Here is a 22,141-nt window from a genome sequence, read left to right on the forward strand (position 1 = left end):
GATATTACACTTAATCAAGTGTGCATGTAGGCAATCAGGATCAATGAAGGTTCATTTTTTAAATCTAGAGATTACAGGATCAATGCCAAGCGATCGTTTCAGGACCTACAGCTGGCCATCAAAAAGTGTAAAGGCAACCAGCATAACAATTAAAGTGGGAGTGAAGGGCGAAGTAAACAAAACAAAGTAGTCCTCAATACAATCACTATACGTGATAAACCAATGCCCTACCCCACAAAAACTGAGTACACTACAGGAACCCTGTGGAACGATAACGCAGAAAAAGAATAAAGAAAAAGGGCCATAGAACCAAGGAGGAAACAAGAAAATAGAAAGAACCCCCCCCCCCAACCCCCCACCCCGCACCCCTGCAGAAGGCCATGGCCTACCCCCCCAGCAGTGTTCCCGTCGCCCTAAATAGGAGACCCGAAATATAGTAAGACAAAAGAGAAAGAAAGTGGAGGAGGAGAGAGAATTATTGTACTGGCTCCCAGCCACCCACCCATCCTAACCCCGGCCCTTCAAATCGGCACCCGGGCGACCATCATTTCAATCAACAGAAGGCATGTCCCACATAGTCACCAGGAAATCGAACTCCAGCAATCCAGGACACGACCTCAACCCTGTCCCGTGCGATTGAATGCACCAACGGAGTTCAACCTCAGTCGACCCATTCCCATAACGAATATTGCGAGGGAACGGAGGCTCAAATCTAGCCCAGACTGCAGTCCACACACAATGAGGCGACATATCCGAATACAAACACAGTCATCAGCATGGCGATCCAATGATCTCAATACCGCTCCAAAGAGTATCTTCCAGGTCACATGCACAATATCCGGGAAGGAGAGGAGAAACAAAATGTCCGACAGTGTCTGAGACATCACTAGGGTCTTCGGGAGCATAGCGTAGAACGATAGTGCCACCTCTGGATCCAGTGTTAGACCTACCGAACAGTCCGAACATCCGGAAGCCTGTGCACCAGTTACCACACGAACCGGGGCCTCCGGTGTTGCAATGTTCACAGGGGCAGCCATCGCGCTCCTCTCGGGTATAGAACGAGGCAGGTCATCGTGAGCCTGAAGACTGACTGGTATCAAATGTCTCAAGGTAGACACCATGGCATCCAATTTATTCCCCAATGCTTGGGCGCCATGTTCCAGGGTGGAGTGTAGGGCACTAAGAGCCGCTAGAAGGTCACGACACGTTAGTCCAACTCCATGTGCCAACACTTCCATGCTCCTCATTTCCATGCACTCCCCTCCTTGCTGCAAGCCAGCACTTCGGGTGTTACACTCCACACTATCGATTTGATCAGCAAGCCGCTCAATTGACGTGTGGGACCGAGCCTCAAACGAAGGCATATCAGGCTCCATAGTTCTGCAGCAATTCTGTGAGGGCAGTATCAATAAATGCCTAATTAGCAGCCTCCGATGCGAGCCATCCGTGAAAGGGATCAGTTCATGCGAAAATTCGGGAATAGCCTGCCAAAAGCGGGCCGGGCGGCCAACAGCGTCCGAGCGGCTCACTTGTAATTAGACGCATAATTAAACAATCCCTTGAAATTACAACGCCGGGCATACTCCGATCCGCACCGCTAGTTGTTCTGGCTGCCCTCGGCAAGAAGCAAGCCGATCATCTCACTGCTCCAGCTGACTGACTCCTCCCCCGCACGGGTGACCGCTGTTGTTCACTCAGTGCCCGGCCCCGTTTTCAACTCACAGTCCCGGTTCCAACGCCATTGCAGGCCGCAAGATGCAAATGGATGTTTCTCCGGGTGTATGGCTGGGAGAGACTTCGGGATCACGCGACCTGTGACCGGGCGTCCTCGCCGACACGGGAGCGTGAAGTAGGTCCAGGATCAATTACAGGATATCCACGCGGGAGGAGAAGGGCCGCGGAGCCGAGGTCTTAGGCGGCCATCACAGTCGCTGTCTTGGCTCCTCCCCTGTTTTGGTTATTTTATTTTTATTGGCTGCTGAGAACATATCAGTAAAGAAATGAAAAGCATAATCCTCGCCTTAATAGAATTGAAAATTGTTGTCACGAATGTTTGCACATTTTTAATTCAGCTCAGTCCCATGGCAGTATTTGTTAACTCCTTGTAGAGCAAACATTTAACATACCAAATCAGCACTACACAGGGTCTTTTCCTCAGCAAAAGAAACACGATATTATGTTTTCACCCCAAATATCTGTTACTGGGTTTCCAAAAATCCTTTGCTCCTGCACTTATTTTCATTACGCTTTTAATTGGTTGGTAATCAATACTCGTGAGTCCAATGTACCAATTGGCGTGCATGGAGCCCGATGCCCTAACCCGATGGACGTTTGCACGGCTGGCCCCTCACATTCCCAGCGGTCTTCAACGCGCAAGCGCTTGCTTGTAAATATTTTATGAAAATTCTGCTGCTGTTGAGCACAGTTAGATAATTCTATTGCAGCTACGGTGTGAGACAGAAATATGCGTGTGCGCATGTGGCTGCCATTGGCACTGTAAATAATTTAGGCTAAGAGGCTAGTAATTACTGACAATTAGAGGACTTTCGGCCTTCCTTGGGGCTACAGATGTTTGATTGAGCTCTGGCTAGATTATGGATGCTCACTGCCCTCCAGGCCGTCTTTCGAGGCCTCAAGCCCAGTACGGTGTTGAAAGACTCCAGGTCACCAGGCCCTCTTTAATGAGATGGACAGCGGTTGAGCTTGCTGCTGAGATCTGCTTGTAGCCTGCGCGCCTAAATAAGGTTTGTAGTAGTCCAACCCCACGCTCCCATAGTCAGCTGAAAGGAAGGACACCGAGTTTGGGAGCCTTTGGACCAGGGTTGTCGCCTGTTGTGTCGTTAGGGGGTAGTGACAGCCCTAGGGACAGCAGCTTGGGCCCTACACTCGGGGGCACCTAAGGAGGCTAAGGCCTAACACGTGGCCTTGGAAATAAGAGAGTCAGACAACTGGGATCTCTTTATGGCTCTCCGCACTCGTGCCTAACTGGGGTACGTGCGTGCGGGCCCCTCTTTATTATAGGAGGTCACATGACCCAACGTTGCACGCCCATGGCGTCACAGGCGTGCCAGAACCAGGAACACAACATCGCCCAGCTTCAAGTCCGGCCTCGCCTCAACATGCTGAGATCTGGTCAAATCACTCCGTCTTCCCATGACCTAAAATGCTTAATGTGATCTGATACTAGTGTAAAGCGCTCTATTACCTTTCAGCCAGGTTCTTGATATATAAAAAGTCAACAATGATTAAATAAATAACAAAAAAACAGGAAGTGTTATTATCTCAGCGTATGTGGCGGAAGGATCAGTCAGTGGGCTGCCCTGGGGGTGTTCGAGGCTGGAAGGTGAGAGTTCTCAGCATCCACAGACCCACCGGCTTAGTAACAGAAGCTGGCGGGTGTGCAGGTGGGTCTGAAAAGATGACAGGCCAGGCCTACAGGATCATTGTTGCTCCTAGTCGCATGCTGCATGTGACTACCCCTACCACTGCTAGCATCCTACTACACCTGGAAGGACCTGGTAGTTAAACAACCGATGCTAGGCGGCCCACACTCCTCATCCCCATGTGGTCCTTGTGAATTCCTTTCAACTCTAAGCATATGTTATTTGTAGTACTCTACAGCCTTAAATCCTTAAGCAATAATTAAAAAAAAATCAAATTGTAAAACTAATTGTAAGTGGAAATGCTAAGACTAAAGATGAAGTGCACATGTCTGCAAGAAAAATAACTAAAACATCACTAAATAAAAGTAGGCATTGAATATCAGCCTTTCCTATAAATAAGGCTAACTTTGGGAACATTTGCAATGTGCACAAGCAAAAGACCTTCACTCACGGTGAAGAGACAGACCCAGTGACTGAAGTACACTGAGCCAGTGCTACATGTTGCAAGCTGTGGTGGGTGGAAGCAAAGCTTGAGACTATTGATGAAGATTCAGTGCTTAATTTGAGCTGGTGTTTCCAGGTGGGGCCCACTAGCACTAATTTTTGAGGGACCAGCACTTATTTTTCCTTATCATCTTTTGACCCAGAGCAAGAGAGACAAAAATGCATAAAAAGGTAATACAGGTGACAAGAAAGACTGTAAAACAGAGACATAGTAAGAAAGCAGGGATGATGGAAATGAACCTGAAAGAAAGAGATAGAGGAGAAGACTGTGCATTGGTGGGCCAGAGGCATGAGGTGTAATCTGGACTATGCGGGCTTGGTATTCAGAACGGAGGTTCGGTCCATGCGATTTCACTGGAGAAAGAAAGGAAACCTTTGATGTTATCATCCCGAAGTCATATAGGAATTTGTGTATGACACTGAGGACAGTAAGCATCTGGGAAATAGCGAAAACAGAAATTTACAGACAAAGGATAGTCTGAAGATAGATACAATCTCCTTTATTCTTATCCTTGTAGGTACTGTGTGGTATCTATTAAACATACAGAATATCTGAAAATACACTGTTATTAGGACATTGGGCCAGATTCAGTCGGCTACATGTCTGTAGAAAGTCTTAGAGTATATTGAAGAGTCTTAAGGGCTGCAGTGTTTTAAAAATTAACCTGATAAGATTTCACAATTGAATAGTCGGGAGATATCAACAATCCTAAAGAAGGTGGTTCGATTAAGTGGCTACCCACCCAAACGCGCTGATGCTCTTTTTGTATAGAAACTAGGATCACTAAGATATCTGCGAGTTAGTGAGAAAGATAAGAAAAATATCCCAACTGTGACAGATAATCCAACAGTGACTGCTGGTTCTATTCACTGATATGTAATGTGTTTGACTTTTTTATCCTGCTTTTGTCTTGTGTATTAATAGGATGTATGACATTACAACGAATGCTTTTACCACACATGCCTTTACAATGCGGTTTTTACAACAAAAACCTTTACAACGCATAGCGCTTTGGGGTGCTGGATAGTGAATAGTTTAATTTACTATTCCAACTCCAGTCCCTGTGGACACTAGGGAAGGTGTTGGATAGTAAATTAAACTTATTCCCTTTCCTAGAGCGCCCCCAGCGCAATGCGTTGTAATGGTTTGCGTTGTAAAAGTTGCGTTGTAAAGGCACTGCGTGGTAAAAGTTGCGTTGTAAAGGATGTTTCCCGTATAAATACTGTGGACTGTATAATTATTTATATTTATATGTTTCCTATTTTGGATTGAGTATCTAAAAGACATGCAAAGATTGTTTTAAACTCCTGTTTTAACTAATATTGGTTTTTTTTCAAATGTGTTTTTATTATATGAAATAAATAATAGTTCTTATAATTTATTCTAGGATGATGCTGTTTTGGTATATGGTGTGGTTATAAATGAGATGTCCTGATTGTACCAAAGAGATATTTTGCTTTCTGACTTGGTATTCAGAACTCAGACATTCAATAACACTGGGAGTGGCCTAGCCTTATTCTTTTACAAATGAACCACTACAAAAAGGACTGAACCAAAGTCTCTGAGTATGGAATCCCTACTGTTCATTGGAAAAAGCTAGATGGGGATCTGTAACAAGCATTTGCGCGCAATAGGTCTTGCATTTGCGAGAGTTTAAGCTATTTGCATTCTATGACAATGCCTTTTATTTATGTTTTAAAAACCACACTTAAATAAAAGGATTTGTCAATTACAATGCCTATAGCTCTAATTCTCGTAATTGCGAGGCCTATTGCATTGCAAATGCTTGTTGTTCATGTGCTGCAATAGGCAGACCATCTCCGCTTTTTTCAGTTTGTCCTCCATCAATTAAAGGAGTCAAATTATATTTCCAGTTCACCTTCCTTGACTCATCTATTCTTGGGGCCACCCATTCTTACCTTGTTTGCCTCACTGTGAGCCCAGGCTTCGGCTCCCTCATCCCTTGAGCTGGTTCTCCAACCAGCCTAATGTCCTTTCGTACCCGTTCGTCTGCCACAAAGCCCCACCTGGCTACGAGTCGTCTCTTTCCCTCTCCTTGTTTCACTGTGCTCTCTGGTGTCACTCACTTCTCTACACTCTTGCTTCTGCACTCTGCCTATTGTGCAATTTTGTGCTTTGTGCCTGTGCCTGTTTTGCCTTCTGTGCCCATTAGCCTTATCTGGCTCTTGTGGTCTTCTTCCCTTATGCTTAGTGTCCTTTTGTATTTTGTGCTCACTTGTCTTCTGTGCCCATTTGTTTCTCTTTTCAGCTGTTGTGTTCTTTTGTGCTTTTTTGGTTTAGTGCAATTTTGTCTTTGGTGCCTGCCTATTTTTTGTTACTGCTTGTCTCTTCTGCTTGTTTCATTATTCAGTCTTCTGTGTGCATTTTTGTGCTCTTTTCCAGTTTTTTGTGCCTGTATTGGTGCCCGTTTATCTTTCCTTTCTGCTCCTTCTGTTATTGCTCCTCCTGTCACCCTTGCTGCAGAGACCATCCTATCTTTCCAAACTCCCTCCTCTCCTTACCTTTACTTCAACATGCCTTCTCCTGCTGTGGTTTCCCGCCCCTTTCTAGCCCTCTGCACTCCTCCCCCTCCTACGACCCACTTTATGGTGGTTACTGCACATCTGTGCTGCTGGCGTACCAACAGAAAGCCCATTGGTGCCCCTCCATGACTGTACCATGCCCAGCGCCACTGATCCTGGTCCATCCAGCCACCACCAGTACACTTCCAATGATTTGCTGGCACTCAACACCAGATGCCGTCAAGACTGCTGCCCCCTCACTGCATCTCTTTGACTGGCAGTACCTTTCTCATGTGATCACTGCCATTTCTCCTGCAGCATCTCTTTTACACCAGGCTCTGAACAGTACACCCATCATCAGCTGCATGCTCCTTAACACCAGATCTATCTGCAAACATGACACTGAGGTATGGGACCTCATCAATGCACACTCCCTGGAAATCTTCTTTGTCAACAAAATATCTGTCTTTCACCCCTGCAATCGCTGTGGCCACCCCTGCCTGGCAGCAAGATTGTCCATCACAACAGTCTACAGAAACCTGGAGGAGGCCTCGAAATCATCCATAAAGACACCATCATCTTCACTACCTCAACGGAAGAACCAACCACGCTCATGGAACACCTGCATGTCATACTGCATCTCAGCCACTCCACTACCATATCAGCCACCCTTGCTCACCGACCACTAGGACCACGCTGCACCTTCAGCTACCTCCTCACTCTCATTACCATACGACCCAATGACTTCCTCCTGCTCAGCGACCTCAACATTCATCTCGATGACCTATCAGACCTCAACACCACTGACCTCTTGGGCAGCCTTAACAACATCGGACTTATGCAGCTCATACAAGGCCTGACTCACATCACCAGTCTCACACTCAACTTAGTCTTCTCAGCCTGCAGCAAGATTGCCTTCGGTCATCTCACCACGTTCACATGGACAGACGACTCAATCATACACTTCTATGTCAATAGACCAAATCCAGCAAACCATAGCCAACCAGAGCCAACCATCAACTTTAGCCGCAACTCGAACCAAATAGCAGAAGCAGACTGGACCCACACCCTCAGATCCAACCAGTCTATCCTAACAGCCGACATAGAGCATGACTAATCCTTGGTCAGCAATTGGATCTTAGGCTGTGCCAGCACCCTGGCTTCATGAAGAAGAAGATCAGATCTCGCACTTAAACATGCTGATACGGGAAAGACCAAAGAAACTCCAAGCACTATTGCATATAACTGGAAAAAAGATGGAGAACCAGCTGAGACAATCAAATCAACAAAAGAGTGTACCTCTCAACGGGAGGAGGAGTGAACAAATGAAAAAAGAATCAAATTAGATTCTTTTAGAAGGCCCTCACTCACCAACTTGGTTGGTGACATGCTTCATCATAGGGCCCCACCAGGAAGGTCTAAAACCAACCTGGTGTGCTTTGACGCCAGAGTTACTGCGGAGTTGGTTAGTGATTCTGTACATGATGGGTGAAGTGAGTTAGAAGTGATCAGGTTGTATCCTAAAAAACTTTTATGAGTAGGCCAACCTGGCACGGTTAAAAACGGAGTGGGCAGTTGAAAAGCTGAATCGATGTATCAGCTAAGCCCTGCTTGGTGAGGTCAACATGTTTCTGCCTATGTATGTGTTATTTCCTAGGCATTTGTCAGGACCAAAGTGTAGACCCCGGTGGTATGAGGGCGCTAAGGCTCACCCTAACCTGGTGGTAATAATGTGAAAAATAAACACAAACAGGAAAAAATTATTAAAAACCTGGTTGTAGGCAAGGTACTCATGAATTATCGGCCCCCAGCAATTACCCGCAGGAGAGGGGAAAAAAGGCACAAACAAACAGATGAATGGCAAATGTTTCCTACAATTCATGCATGTTTGTGACAATTACCCTCTCAGTGCTCCTCTCTGTGCACACAGAAGAGTTGGTAACACGAAACGAATGTGCTAATTCGTGTAAGATACCGGTGCATTAATGCTGTAGCTTTATCTTCGTAAGTGGTTTACATATTCTGCCACTCGAGTCGTGATGGTACATTAGGGTTTTAGCGCTTTTTCAACCTGTACGCCAAACTACGGCGTTGAGTGGTCTTTGTGCGTAAAACTAGTTTGCACTCTAGTCAAAGCTTAAAAAAAAACACACTGTGATGCGTCAAATGGTGGTGCTGCAGAGGAAAGTGGGACCAATTGTCAAGAAGAAAGAGAGCTTACATGAGGGGTCTCAGGAGGGATGGTAGCTAGTAGGCACACCCTGGAAACAAGGGAAACACAAATAAAATGGGCATTGCCCTTCGATTTACTTATCTGCTTAGAAGATCGGCATTGACGAATATGCACTGTTGTATCTTTGTTTGTACTGATCAAGACTGCACGATAAATGACGATGCAAACTACATTTGGACTTTGACCATTTTATTTGAATTTTCTCTAAAAATTGTTTGGTTCTTACTTAAGAACGTATTTGTACGTGATACGTGTGCACAGGACTTGTACTTACAACCATGTTACCTTGTCATCAGCGATGTCACCTTATTTGTCTATAGTGACAAATTCTTTTCATAGATGGCTACTGACAAAATTCTGGCTTAACCAAATACACTCTGTACTCTGGGATTTGGAGGGCTGGAGTAGACCTGAAGACGCCGCCCCGTGTAAATGTGACGATTTTTCCCCCCAAGACACTATGCACTTTATGTTTTTTTTCCATTTGTACCATGATGCCATGAAAAGGTTTATCCTTCCTCTACTAAAGAAAATGAATGTTATCCAGTGTAAGCCTGCTTTATTGTATTTACAACTGTTGGAATTTCCAGTAACTATGTTTTGTGTCGCTAGCTTTCTTGTCGCGTCAGTAAGAAATAAGAGGGACAGACAGAAAGCCGCACAAGAAATCCAACCTTTTTAATACAATGACATTGTAGCTCAATCAATTGCTTTACATTTGGAAATGACTGTTAATGTTGTTTTAATGAACTTGTACTGTATTTTTATCTTGTATATTACATTTTTAACCAATTTTTAACGTTTTTCGCACATGTATAGCATACTTTTATGATTTTAAGTAATCGTATAAAGTGGTTTGACTTGACTTGACTATAGAACTTAATCCATCACACCGGAGAAAACACAAAGGTGTTGTTGGAATGCTTGCATATATCCAATGCTAGTTACTCGGGCTGCATTTTAGTCCATCAGTTTTCACCCAACATACCACAGCAGACTGTAGGAAGATGGCAAAGACTGCTTACGGTCATGAGGGGTCTCAAATCTTTATTCTCCTTTATGAAAGGCATCTTTTGAAGGTAATTTTTAAAAAGATAATCAGGGTTCATGTAGGGACCAAAATCAGACACCAAAATACAAATCGGTGTTCTGAGGAGCGAACATGTGCCAATATATCCGCATTTTTCACTGAGCATGAACCATCCACATTAAACAAAGAGCTATTTGACATACACGTGGCTACTCTGGAAACAAACTTTTTCACAAAGTAAAAGTAGTGATTACAATTTCTGTCACATCATGTGTACAAATCAAGCTATAGACATATGTTGTTTGTTTACTAATTGAGTGCTTAGTGACTGTGTCTCTCTCAAATGTCTAACCGGAGGGATACAGTTATGTTTTACCCCTGAAAATATATGCACTTCGTAACTGCATTTTTCCATCTTTTCCCTTTCAAGGTTATTATTATTCATATTAGCACCCACTAGGAAGTTCTTAGTAAATCGGATGCCTGGCATTTAATCCTGTTGGTTGCCTGACATCTGCATAAAGATGAAGTCTTAAACAAAGACATGAAGCATCCTTAAACAAAGATACGAAGCATGTATGTCTGCATTGGGGGTAACTGGGGATCACTTGAACTAGTCGCACCCTACTGACAGATGTCACCACCAAACAACTGTTATTCCCCCTCATCACGCCCTTGACTCCAGCACATAATTGTATCATGAACAATTACCACCTTATAACTTAATTTGACACCCTCAACAGAGAGCAATAGCACTTAACTATGTGATTGATAATGTTCAAGGGGTAGGCAGGATAGATCTAACAAGCATTTGCATTACAATCAGTTTCGCCTTTTGGACCTTATATGTATTTAGCTATGCAGCACATTAGCCTGGGTGCTGAAACATCCGCTGTACTTTAACATGGGGGGAAAGCAAGCAACAAACTGCGCGACACGCCAGGTCTACGGGTGCTCATGGAAGACAATTTCTATGGACTGGAATCTAGAGAAAGTCCCTCAGCAGAAAGCAATTTTGGTATTTTACTGACCTTTACTGATATTTTTATATTAAGACAGTTAAATAGAGGCAGTTGAATAGAAAAAACAGTCTCTAAGCGGAAGCATGCAAGTCCTAGGGATGACCTCACGAGTCCACAAAGTACATATAAGTATATACTAAAGTATATACAGGAGGTCTCGAATGCTCAACCCAACAATGGTGTTTGAGGGTGCATGATCCTAAAAGATGCTTAGCAAGAAGTCACTTTGTTCCAAAAGTAGCTGTTTTTTGCATGCGCTGAATATAAATGCCATTTCATTAATTAATCCTTCATATATTGTAGGAATTTTCAAACCCAGATTAAGTTAACAATTTGTGTTTTGGTCTCTGCCTTTGGGATATCATGCAGTGAAAGGCACTGACCGGGTCCAATATTTTTCTTTCCCATGGAGGAATATTCCATTAACGCTCTTTTATTTATACCTGGAATATGCATTGATTGTTCATCTATTTATTTTTGTAGGTGTGAAGTAAAATGCATATTTTGGCTTATATTTTTCGTTTTTTTAACATTTTCTCCCTCCCCTCCAATTCTCTTGAACTCCTATCCATCTCTCAGTGGCTCCAAACAATTGGATCAGGTATTTGCCTCCCCCTCCCCATCTCTTTCAAAGTTCACCACCTACCAGTGCTCCAAGCAACTGAATCCAACCTTCTTCTTAACGCCCACTCTCATACTCACAATCATATACACATACTTAAAGGCAAAAAGAATGCTGCACACAGGTTGCGGAATAGAAATGAATCACCACAAAGCTGACAAGTCCAGCTGACTGTTCCGAAGAAGTGAAAGATTTATAACATGTTCTCCCTGCCTTTCTTTTCATTTCAGTTCCAAGTCTTTGAAGGAGATATTGGAGAAGCGTCAGTGTCACTTCACCTGGAGTCTTGAGGAGCGAGACAAAACTGATATAGAACACGTGAAAGAGGGTCTCAACCTCAGACTTCAACACACGCCTTACAACAACCGTTCCACCTTTTACGCACTCCAGGCCTATATACACCAGCGGGAAGGAAGATACCAGGACGCCCTTGAAAGTACTAGGACAACTGATGAGTTTTTGGGAGAAGGTCAACAAACCAACTTGGTAGGGTTTAAGTTGGTTTTCATTGTTAACTACGCCTGGATCGACTATCATTTGTGCAACAATGGTATGGTAGAGCAATACCTTGACGAATCTGACACAATTAGTCAGTTTCTTTCTCAGCCCTCTCAATCTACACCAACTACTCCTGAGATTAGTGGAATGATTGGTTGGTCCCTAATGGCGATTCGTTTTCGATACGGAGAGCGGGCAGCAAACTGTTTCCAGACAGCATTGTTAGAAAATCCTAAAAATGAGGAATTCTGTGCGGGGCTGGCTATAGCACTGTATGCAGTGGCCGCACGCTGTGATGCAGGCAGAGAACTGAAAGAAAAAGCAATTTCCAAACTTAAGGGAGTCATCCACCAAGAGCCAATCAATTATGAGTGTAGGGCCTACCTGGTTCTGTTGCTTAAGGATTCAGACTTCGATCAAGCACAAGAACTTGCAGAAGATGTGGTGAAAAACAGTTGCGTTCCTCGGTTCTGAGAAAAGTGCACAAGTCTTTCTACCACAAGATTGTAAAAGATTCTGTGACATTCTATTACAAGCCAATTCCATGGATGGAGATTATTCTCTTCTTCTTAGAGACATGGGCTACTTCTATCAGAGACAACTCATAAAGAATGTAAATGGAAATAGAGTGGCATCAGAAAATGCTATATCAGCAGGGATCCAGGCTTACAAACGAGCGATTCCATTGGATCCACTTTGTATCTTTGCAAAACTTTTCTTTGTATGAATAGAGAGCGAGCTCCCTCATGCCAGTGAGAAATGTCAAGAAGCTTTTAATGTCTGCTGCGAGCGATTTCTACTCTATAAGAAACAGGATGAAATCAACGTATTTGTAGAGGGTGTAACAAAGACTGGAAATCAATGTAAATCTGAGTTGTTAAAAATAATTTGTATGTTTGAGAGAGATGGCAGAAGGGAAGAGGACAGGGATCTCTCACAACTCCTCCAAGGGATCTAGAAAGGAAGAGATATTTTGTAGGAACAACAAAGTAGAGAAGATGCCGTCATTACAGTTAGGTATGGCCACAGCAGATCAGAGTGCATAGAACCAAATTCTAAACGGAAAAGCTTGGCTAAATAGAGCAGAAGAAATGTTTTTTGAAATAATAGACCAATGAGAATCAGCTTAATTGATAAGGTGACCTAGTGTGTGCTAATAACACAGGACCCAGTTCACAATGGGGCAGATTTACACGCCCCCTGCTCCACTTTTGCGTCAATTTTAACATTTGAAAAGTGACACAAAAGTGGCACTAGGGCCTTGTAAATAAGCCCAATGTATTTGTGCACATAAGTTGTACTTTGTTGCACTAACAGATTACTGTGTGAGTGAAAATACGCATTACAGGTTCACAGTATGAGATTTCACACTATTAAATAGATTTGTAAATGCAAAAAGTTCTTCCAGTAAGCCAGTGTGCAAGAAAGTCTGTGCCAACAAATTGTTTACAAGGGCTTGTTGGTGGGCAAGTCTGAGGACACACGTGGTGAACATCCACAAAGTTATGGCTTTCTGCTATTCACAACCCTTTTGCAAGTGCCCCGCTGGTAGCCTCCCTCCCTGAGGGCCAGATTCACAGAATGAACTTAAGACTCAATCCTAAACTTACTACTATTTTGGTATTCCCAGAATGCACTTATTACTTTTGGCATTCACAGAATTAACTTACTACTTTTGGTATTCACAGAAGTTAGGATTTTGTCTTAAGTTTGTCTTAAGACAAACTTAAGACAGACTTAAGACAGACTTAAGACAAACTTAAGACAAACTTAAGACAGGCAGGCTTAAGACAGACTTAAGTCAAAATCCTAACTTAAGTCTGTCTTAAGTCTGTCTTAAGTTTGTAATCCTAACTTCTGTGAATACCAAAAGTAGTAAATTCATTCTGTGAATATCAAAAGTAGTAAGTAAAAGTAAAAGAACACAGAAGGCAGAGTGCAGAAGTGAGAGTGAGAGCAGAAGGAGAGGGGTAGAGGAGGAGGGCAGGAAGGCAGGGCCTTGTGGCAGACAACATGGTCCAAAAGGGCCATAGATTGGTCGAAGGACAAGTCCAAGGTAGGAGGGAGCTCGGCCTTGGGCACAAAGCAAGACACAAAGTTAAGAATGGTTGGCCACAAGAAAAGAAGAGATAAGGAAGTTGAACTGGAAATTATGAAGTGTAGGAATATAATTTAACTCCTGTCATTGATGGAGGACAAATTGCTTGAACAAAGAGGAGAGGGTTTGGCTAAGACAGTGCCTGCACAGAAAGGGTTAATGGAGAAGTCTTTAAACCTACAATACTCCCCGATGTTTGCAATATTGCCAGAGTAAAATCTTGATTAAATGGAAGAGGGAATAGGGTACACATGGGTGGACCCAGAGAAGAAACCACAGAGGAAAGATTTGGAGGTCTACTCCGTTAACACCGACTCACATCTTGTGGCCACATTTGGCATATGGGCTTCAGAAATATGAGGAAGAGGACCAGAAATGGTACTATGATGGAGATATTTTTTAACTTGTTTTAAAAAACAAAACTAAACAACATTGTTCAAATGGCGAAGTAAGTAGCACAGATTTCTTTTCACATGCTGCCGGGTCGATATCCATGTCCAACTAGGTCCAATCAGTACCGGACAGATCCATTCGGATCCATCAGCTCTTCTAACAGGTCTGTCAGCGTGCAAGCCTGTGTCTCATTTACTTACAAAATGCACTGATTGCTTGGCCCATGGGTGGTATAGTATCTAATGCACTTATGTTCTCCCCAGTGGGCCAGTCTCTTTTTCGTAAAATGTATGCATTTGGATTAGCTGTAAACATTCACATTAAGAATGAGCGACCACGACTAAAGTTTAAAGTTTTAATTCAAGAATATTAATAAAGAAATGCATAGACTGAACCATCAATTCATTAGTATAAAAGCAAATATCATAAGTTACAGGAAGAACCCAGGAAAGTTATACTGATAATCCAGCAAGGATTCACCTTTTTTAAGAAAGGGAAAAGGTGAATCCCAAACAGAGGAAAAGCGTCCCTTTTCATAGGACTTTAGACAAAGGATTTCATATATCGACTACACAAATACATGGTTCTCAGGGCATGCATCAAATGAGAACAAGCAAGAAGAAACATTTTACTACAGAATACATTCGCAGATTCTCTCCCATTCTACTGCCGTTGCTTGATCTTGTCGTAGAAGCTTGATGAATGTTAAACTCTACACATTAGGGAAAAGAGATCGCACAAAGTGATTTCATATAATCAAATATTTCTTTGAGTTATTGCATTATTTGCAGCCAGTACAGCTCAGGGATTAGTTCACCTGTGGCAGATACGGGAACCTTGGTTTCATACGCTGATAACTTTTAGTTTCTCAGGAATAGAAACCATGAATGCAGTCATGGCACGTCACTGTGTGATTTCCACTACCATGGAGACAATCCTATGCAGGTGTCAACGGTCAGCCAAGGGGAGGTGTCTGAGCCATTGCCTACACATCCAGCAAACAATTACAGGAGGTCTCAAGTGACATACCCGCCTTCTGTAAAGAATACAGTAGATGCAGAAACAGATACGCCTCAATAGTTCTTTTTTTAGATGATGGTATGTTGATTTTCCTTGCTTGCTTTAGTCCTATTTCAATGATACTGCTCCCATTTCGGGACTCGAAAACAACAGAAGTAGGTGGGAACATTAGAATCTGATAGCATCTGAGAAAGCAGGCAAGGGCTTCATGGAACCGATCAAAATGCAACCAAGTGAAGCTTGTACTTTAAGCACTCACCTTTGTTGACATATGGAGGCTTCCATCACTGTCAACGGGTAAACGCCAGGCAGTGTGAACTAAAAACATTCCACATAACAGAGTTTTTCTTGATACAAGGTCCATGGTACACAGCACTGTTGAATAAATGACTGTCTCACGTCTCTCTAAGTCTGAATGTCAGCTGCACCATATGCAATTTGCATTAATGTTCTTTGTAAAGCCGCTCATTGACATCACTCCAGCTGCAAACCTCTAGGAGCAATCAGTTTAATGAGGAAAGGTTATCTCTCATGCAGACTCAGGCTGCACTCATACCTCACGACTAACACCTTCATGAAACACAGCACAAGTCAGAAGAAGAGAGCAGGGATTGCCTCCTGCTGTTTCCCAGCTGTGGTACCAGCCCTTCATGAATTCACTCTGACATAGTCTGAGCTATAGGCATCACAGTTGAATGAATGTTGTATACTCTGATCTAATATAGTGTCTGATATGGCTCTTGCACCAGTGGTGGTTATAATATAGGTGCCACTCGTGTAATGCACACAAAACACAGCAGTCAAACTCACACCCAATATTGAAAATCAAAAACTGGAGAGCACAATCACGTATCCTTACTTGGGCGTAGTATTCGATCACAAATGCTCGATCACAAATGCTCCTGGAAGTTTGACATTAAATCAAGGAAACTTACTTTTAAGAGGACAACAGCTGCCTTGGTTAAATTAGGCAGGCGCCCCACGGTAGAACTCCTTGAAATCTATAGGGCAAAATGTATTTCAAGTGCAATATATGGGGCTGGGGTTTGGGGATTTACCAAGGTTGAGGAGGTGCAAAGGGTGGAAAACAACTTTTTAAGATTCCTCCTAGCTGTCCCGCAGGGTACTTCGACCTACGCATGTCACGTGGAATTGGGATTGACTTACATAACAGATATGATAAGGATCCAACCCCTTCTTTTGTGGCACCGCATATGGTCGTCCAGTGAAACCTCTCTCTGCAGGGAATTCATTGAGGATTGTATCTCCCTCGACAAGGCTCACAAAATCACCTGGATAGCATATGTTAGGCAATTCTTCAGCGACCTTGGCATGCAACAGTATTACATTTCTCCTTCCACAATTGCAGTAATATCAAGGAAGCGGTTTAAAAAGGCTAGCTTGACCCATCTTGAATCCCTACGACTGTCTAGTGAGGTTTCCAAAGCCACCATGCAACACTCACTACAAATTCAAACATCCATGACGGTCCAGCCCTATTTAACTTTTGAGTTTTCAGGCTATGAAAGACTCTTGCTAACCAGGCTAAGACTACACATTTTTCATCATCTGGTCACCTTCCTTAAAATGAACACCTGGGAAAAATTCCTTCAACCTTGCCCTTGTGAAGATAGTTCCCCCCAAACTACGATCTACACAATACTGTTTTGCAAATTCTATCAGGACTTGAGGAAATAGTGGCTTATTCCCATTTTAAAAATCATGTGCCTACGCAGGTGTCGCCCGGCATTTCCTGCCCTTCAATTTCTAGACGCTGAACCTTTTGCCAAATCGATAGCAAACTTCCTGAAATTGGCCGTTAAGCATAGGCAGTATCTAGAGAAATAATGGCCTGTTTCTTCTTTGATAACAAGGTTGGTCTGTTTTGCCATTGCCCATAATCTGCTGCACCTTTGTATCAACTTTGGTATTTCGAAGTTTTTAACCTGTAAGCTCCTAAGTTGATTGTATTGTTTCATTCGGTGTACGTGTATTAGCATCTTATACTCCAATTGTCGTAGCTTCCATATCAGGAGTTAAAAGTACTTTCCTATGGGAGAAATCTGTCATTGTTATGATATTTTACTTCCTTTTTAACCGCACTCTTTTTATCCAGATGTAAATATATTGTGCTTTTATGGATGTTTTCTCTACAACCGAATAAAGCTTTATTTGATTTGATTTGATTTGAATGAGTAGGAGTTTTCATTTTATTTCTTCACAGTGCTCACTTACAGATTATGAGCAATCAGTGCCTGGAAGCCAGTTTAGCCATTTTGGCCTATGTGTTCAGTGCTGTATTTGGGTCATAGTAATGTGTCTCTAATGCTCCACCCGTTCTTGGACTCCTTGTACTTGTTCTAATCATTTGCAAGATTATTAGCAGAGACGCTGAAGGATTAATTCTGGGAACAAGAGAATATTAACACACTGTGATTATGTACATAATCAAGGACTTTGCAATAGTGCTGGCATTTTTTTGTATTCGAAGAAGCAGGCACCGATTGCTTACGTTTGCATTGTGAGTTAGCAGCTGCCTTATATCGGAGGTTGATGTATCGCCCGTCACCTGCTTATATGTGTTTACTAAAGGTGAAGGAATGTCTGAGTCATTGCCTCTTGGTTGAAAGTTGACACTTGCACAGGATTGTCTCAAGTGGAGTGAAATCACACAGAGACGTTTCTTATCAAAGTGCAAGGTTTCTATTCCTGGTGAAACGAAAGTTAGCACCAGGTTTCTATTCCTGAAAGTTAGCACGGTATGAAACCAACAACCCTTGTCTGCCGCAGGGCAGAGTGGGGTGCTTGTTTTTATCTGCCTGCATTGTTAAGGTGAATTCATTCCTGAGCTGTCCTGGATGCAAATAAAGCAATAAGTCAAAGAAATATCTGACTTTATAAATTCACTTCAAACACTGTGTGGGATTTGCGGAGGCAGTTGGCATATACTAAGGGTGGTAGAATGGATGGCACAGAAAAATGTAATAAATTAAATACAATACAATAATCTGACTTTCCTACGCGAGAGTTACATTCTCCTCTATTGGTATTCTCTCCACAAGGCATCCTCCCAAATCCTAAGCCAATCCTGGTGCTCCTCTCCTGCTGTTAACCAGCATAGGAGCAGCACCAGGATTGGAGGAAGTTGCCTCTCTTGTCGCTCTGAAAAGCACAGGAGGTCTGTACTTTCTCTAACCCAGCTGTCTCAGCTGGTTTAGAGAGGTTTAAAATAGTCATGTCTGGCTGGGTGACACAAGATGGCCAACCAATACAAAAGGAGCCCCCTGAAAAGGATAGGGCAGACGTCAATGGGAAAATTACACTACTGCAAGGGAAAAAGTCCACCCAAACGGATCAAGCAATGGCCCATAAGGAGTCCAATAATTTCAATGCACAACATGGAACTCACCAAAGGGCGACAAAAAGGTCACAGGGCGGGATAAACTTCAAGTATAAATGTACAAAATCTTTATTTTCTTTTTCTCATATTTTGTTTGCACACATTTTATCCAAGATATTTGATAACATAATACATCAATTCATAAAACATACATCAATAAATACACATAATATGAAGACCCCACATCAACCTCTCAACATACATCCACTATCTTCTCATTCATTCACACACAAACATTCCCTTATACACCAAACACTATATACAAGTTACTCAACGTAATCCCCAGAGTGACACAAGAATAGGATCCTGCGTAGTCTTCGTAGCTAGCTGCTAGAGAGTCCAGATCGATAAGGCAGGATCCCAGAAACACGTAACGCCAACGCGCGTTTCGGTGCAGGGGCCCAGATCTAAGGGCGCACCTTCATCAGGGCTCTCACGCCAAGGGAGTGGGGAAGACACAGCACATTTGAAATACACCCGTGGCCCATCTGTTATAGACAAAAACTGAATTTAGAATCAACAACCTCGTAGACTGTTCAATAATTTCCAATTTTACACTCGATATACAAAAGGTCCAATATAGAACCTAGTACTTTTCATAAGGTCCACAGAATCAGGTACCGTTTATGCAAATTTCATTCAATTGGATAGACATGTACAGTTCGAATTTTAAGAACTCTATATTTAGTATTTTGTTTTGAGACATCGCCCCACAACTGGTGAGCTCCATTATTGCTAAAAAGGTAATTTAATAATAAACTGGAAAAATAGACGCAATCAATGCACACATAGGAATACCTAGATACAAGAAATATCAGGCATCACATTCATAACAATTCATAAAAACACCATACTCTTCATAGATATTCGAGTGGTCAAGTGGCAATCCCCTAAAGAGATTCTATCATACTTCACCGTGAGACAAAGAATTTCGATTTCTCTAAGAAAGGTACGACCCATTCTTCTAAAGGACACACTGTTTGCTCAACTTTTAAGGCAAGATGGCCAGCCAAAGAGACATGCACATGTTAAACTTAAGCATACAGCTCCCTGCTGCCAATCAACAGCAGTGGCCCTCCCCGTCCTGATGCTCAGTTCGGGATGGGTTGGTTTCTGAAAGAGAAAGGTTTCTACTAGATTGTTCTCATTTGATGCATACCATGTGAACCATTTATTTGTGTAGTATAAATATGAAATACTTTGTGTAAAGTCCCATAAAGGGGCATGATTTTCCGCTGCTTGGGGTTCACCTTTTCCATTTCTTAGAAGGTGAATCTACGCTGTATTTTCAGTACAACTTTACTGAGTTCTTTCTGCAGCTTATGATATTTGCTTTTTTAATATTGAATTGATAGTCCTGCCTATGTATTTCTGTATTAATATTCTTGAAGTAGAACATTAAACGTTTATTCCTGGTCTGCCATTCTTATTGAGAATGTTTACAGCTAATCTAAATGCACAAAGAAGAGGAAGAGGAATACATAAGTTATAGTTGGGGTAGATTAAGTCACGAATTTAGAATACGTAATACATGTTGTGGCCTACAGATATGTGAATATACAAAAACAAGACTAAAAGCTTGATTGTATTATAATATATGCATCATATGCCTTCATGTTAATAAAGATTTTCAAAAAAAAAAAAAGAAGAGGAAGAGACAGGTCCAATGGGGATAACCTAAATCTTTTAGGACCTACACGGCTCCTGGACCGAGCTCTAGGTGTACTTTGTAAGTAAATGTTTGTGCACCCACAGATCTGATAGTGATACTGATTGGACCCAGTAGCACTTGGTAAATTGGATATTGCTTAGTTTTTTATTTAAAAATCAATGAAATATCTGCATCATAGTACAATTTCAATTAATTTTCTCATATTTCTAAAGCCCGTAAATGTAGCCACAAGATGCGAGTCAGTGTTGCTGGAGCCACCCTTTAGTGGGTCGGATAAGGCTCAGGGATCCCTCAAATGAGCTTCCCGCAGGGTTTTCAGCAGGGCCGGACGATACTGTGGGCGGTCGTTCAGGCGTGGTTACAGCCAAGGTGCCACTATGTGGCCAATGCCACCACCAACGAGGAGGCTACTAGGACACCAACTACAATAATAACTCCTCCTACTCAACCCACTGGGCCAAAAACAGATTCTGGAAGAGAACATACATAGGAAATCAGGGCAGTCCGCAGGACAGGATGCCAGAAATTCATGTGAGACTGATTCTGTGTGCAGAAGTACTGTTTGGGGGCAGGATACAGTTTTTTATACACACTTGCCACATGATCTCGCAAGATGCAGGAGTACAAGCTAGAGATTTACGACTCCCCCAGTCAGGGTTCCCCCCCCAGATGTATTTTTCCCAACAAGATCAGGACTTTATCCCTGAAGAGATAGATTCTCTGCTAAGGAAAGGGTCCATAGTGGCCACAGACCCTCACCACCGGGGCTTCATCAGAAGCATCTTACTAGTCAAGAAGGGGGGTGGATCCAGGCTAGTTTTAAATGGAAAGGATTTCAATGGATGGGTAGTATATCGGCATTTTTCAAGATGAAAAGCATCCATCTTCTGCAAAGCCTCCTTCAGAAGGGGGTCTGGATGGTCCGCCTGGACCTGAAAGATGGGTATCTGTATGTTCCCAACTAAGCACCTCATCAATGTTTTCTACAGTTCCACTGGCAGCGAGTTTGGTACGAGTCCTTTCCTTCGACCTCTTGTCAGCACCTTGGTGCTTCATGAAACTCCTTCATCCAGTAGTGGAATCATTGAGAGCACAGGGAGTTTGTCTGATCATATACTTGGACAACATCATCATCATGGCTCTTTGCCCTCAACTGGTGATGACCCATCTCTAATGGGAAATCAACAGTCTCTGATTTATTGTAAATCCACAAAAATCTATTTTAATTCAAGCTCAATCGATCAAGTTTTTGAGTTTTCTGATCAACTCACAGAGTTGCCAGCTCCTCCTTCCAGCTCAGTAAGTCAGGTCTATCAAGAGAGAGTTGAGGTTTATTTTGCGCAAGCAGAGTGTGTACTTGAAATATGTAGTACGGGTCATCCGGCTGCTAGAATCCTCAATTTAGGCAATCTACCTGGGTCCCCTTCACTATTGAGTGTTCCAACAGCTTCAGATTCGGCATCTCCAAACGACCTTGGGTACACAGAACAGATTCCGCTCTCCAAGGAGGAGAGGTTGGAGATGTTGTGGTGGTTGGACCACATGAAGGCCTGATCAGTGACTGGAGACTCCTCCCCCGGGTTTTCCAGTCACTGAACAATCTTTGGGGGCCCTGCCAAATAGACCTGTTCGCATCTCGCCTCAAAAGATAGCTTTCTGCCTTTTACCGCTGCTGTATGGATCTGGAGGCTCTGGCCATGTATGCGTTTCTGCAGGAAAAGCTGGCATCGCTGTGTTATGCCT

The 22,141-nt window shown here is 42.8% G+C and overlaps 1 pseudogene; it reads left to right on the forward strand.

Moving 5' to 3' along the window:
* Positions 1 to 8,576: 8,576 nt before the first annotated feature.
* LOC147734788 (antiviral innate immune response effector IFIT1-like) overlaps positions 8,577 to 22,141 on the forward strand; it is a 29,981-nt pseudogene continuing 16,416 nt past the window's right edge.

This window comes from Lissotriton vulgaris, chromosome 1_2 (assembly GCF_964263255.1).
Source record: "Lissotriton vulgaris chromosome 1_2, aLisVul1.2, whole genome shotgun sequence".
Classification (NCBI taxonomy): Eukaryota; Metazoa; Chordata; class Amphibia; order Caudata; family Salamandridae; genus Lissotriton; species Lissotriton vulgaris.